Consider the following 2726-nt stretch of genomic DNA (forward strand, 5'->3'; position numbering starts at 1 on the left):
CTGGTATACACTACCTTCTTAGCCATGAGGTCGAGATGGGACTCACCGGTGTCGTCCCCGAACTGGTATACACTACCTTCTTAGCCATGAGGCCGAGATGGGACGGATCGGTGTCGTCCGCGAACTGGTATACACTACCTTCTTAGCCATGAGGCCGAGATGGGACTCACCGGTGTCGTCCCCAAACTGGTATACACTACCTTCTTAGCCATGAGGTCGAGATGGGACTCACCGGTGTCTTCCCCGAACTGGTATACACTACCTTCTTAGCCATGAGGCCGAGATGGGACTGATCGGTGTCGTCCGCGAACTGGTATACACTACCTTCTTAGCCATGAGGCCGAGATGGGACTGAACGGTGTCGTCCCGTACTGGTATACACTACCTTCTTAGCCATAAGGCCGAGATTGGACTCACCGGTGTCGTCCCCGAACTGGTACACACTACCTTCTTAGCCATGAGGCCGAGATGGCACTGATCGGTGTCGTCCGCGAACTGGTATACACTACCTTCTTAGCCATGAGGCCGAGATGGGACTGATGGGTGTCGTCCCGAACTGGTATACACTACCTTCTTAGCCATGAGGCCGAGATTGGACTCACCGGTGTCGTCCCCGAACTGGTATACACTACCTTCTTAGCCATGAGGTCGAGATGGGACTGATCGGTGTCGTCCGCGAACTGGTATACACTACCTTCTCAGCCATGAGGCCGAGATGGGACTCAACGGTGTCGTCCCGGAACTGGTATACAGTACCTTCTTAGCCATGAGGCCGAGATGGGACTGATCGGTGTCGTCCGCGAACTGGTATACACTACCTTCTTAACCATGAGGCCGAGATGGGACTGATCGGTGTCGTCCCGAACTGGTATACACTACCTTCTTAGCCATGAGGCCGAGATGGGACTCACCGGTGTCGTCCCCGAACTGGTATACACTACCTACTTAGCCATGAGGCCGAGATGTGACTCACCGGTGTCGTCCCCGAACTGGTATACACTACCTTCTTAGCCATGAGGTCGAGATGGGACTCACCGGTGTCGTCCCCGAACTGGTATACACTACCTTCTTAGCCATGAGGCCGAGATGGGACGGATCGGTGTCGTCCGCGAACTGGTATACACTACCTTCTTAGCCATGAGGCCGAGATGGGACTGATCGATGTCGTCCCGTACTGGTATACACTACCTTCTTAGCCATGAGGCCGAGATTGGACTCACCGGTGTCGTCCCCGAACTGGTATACACTACCTTCTTAGCCATGAGGCCGAGATGGGACTGATCGGTGTCGTCCGCGAACTGGTATACACTACCTTCTTAGCCATGAGGCCGAGATGGGACTGATGGGTGTCGTCCCGAACTGGTATACACTATCTTCTTAGCCATGAGGCCGAGATTGGACTCACCGGTGTCGTCCGCGAACTGGTATACACTACCTTCTTAGCCATGAGGCCGAGATTGGACTCACCGGTGTCGTCCGCGAACTGGTATACACTACCTTCTTAGCCATGAGGCCGAGATGGGACTCACCGGTGTCGTCCCCGAACTGGTATACACTACCTTCTTAGCCATGAGGTCGAGATGGGACTGATCGGTGTCGTCCGCGAACTGGTATACACTACCTTCTCAGCCATGAGGCCGAGATGGGACTCAACGGTGTCGTCCCGGAACTGGTATACACTACCTTCTTAGCCATGAGGCCGAGATGGGACTGATCGGTGTCGTCCGCGAACTGGTATACACTAACTTCTTAGCCATGAGGCCGCGATACGACTCACCGGTGTTGTCCCCGAACTGGTATACAGTACCTTCTTAGCCTTGAGGTCGAGATGGGATTCACCGGTGTCGTCCCCGAACTGGTATACAGTACCTACTTAGCCATGAGGCCGAGATGGGACTCAACGGTGTCGTCCCCGAACTGGTATACACTACCCACTTAGCCATGAGGCCGAGATGTGACTCACCGGTGTCGTCCCCGAACTGGTATACACTACCTTCTTAGCCATGAGGCCGAGATGGGACTGATCGGTGTCGTCCCGAACTGGTATACACTACCTTCTTAGCCATGAGGCCGAGATGGGACTGATCGGTGTCGTCCGCGAACTGGTATACACTAACTTCTTAGCCATGAGGCCGCGATAGGACTCACCGGTGTTGTCCCCGAACTGGTATACAGTACCTTCTTAGCCTTGAGGTCGAGATGGGACTCACCGGTGTCGTCCCCGAACTGGTATACACTACCTTCTTAGCCATGAGGTCGAGATGGGACTCACCGGTGTCGTCCCCGAACTGGTATACACTACCTACTTAGCCATGAGGCCTAGATGGGACTCACCGGTGTCGTCCCCAAACTGGTATACACTACCTTCTTAGCCATGAGGTCGAGATGGGACTCACCGGTGTCTTCCCCGAACTGGTATACACTACCTTCTTAGCCATGAGGCCGAGATGGGACTGATCGGTGTCGTCCGCGAACTGGTATACACTACCTTCTTAGCCATGAGGCCGAGATGGGACTGAACGGTGTCGTCCCGTACTGGTATACACTACCTTCTTAGCCATAAGGCCGAGATTGGACTCACCGGTGTCGTCCCCGAACTGGTACACACTACCTTCTTAGCCATGAGGCCGAGATGGCACTGATCGGTGTCGTCCGCGAACTGGTATACACTACCTTCTTAGCCATGAGGCCGAGATGGGACTGATGGGTGTCGTCCCGAACTGGTA

Source organism: Lasioglossum baleicum, unplaced genomic scaffold (genome assembly GCF_051020765.1).
Source record: "Lasioglossum baleicum unplaced genomic scaffold, iyLasBale1 scaffold0034, whole genome shotgun sequence".
Taxonomy (NCBI): Eukaryota; Metazoa; Arthropoda; class Insecta; order Hymenoptera; family Halictidae; genus Lasioglossum; species Lasioglossum baleicum.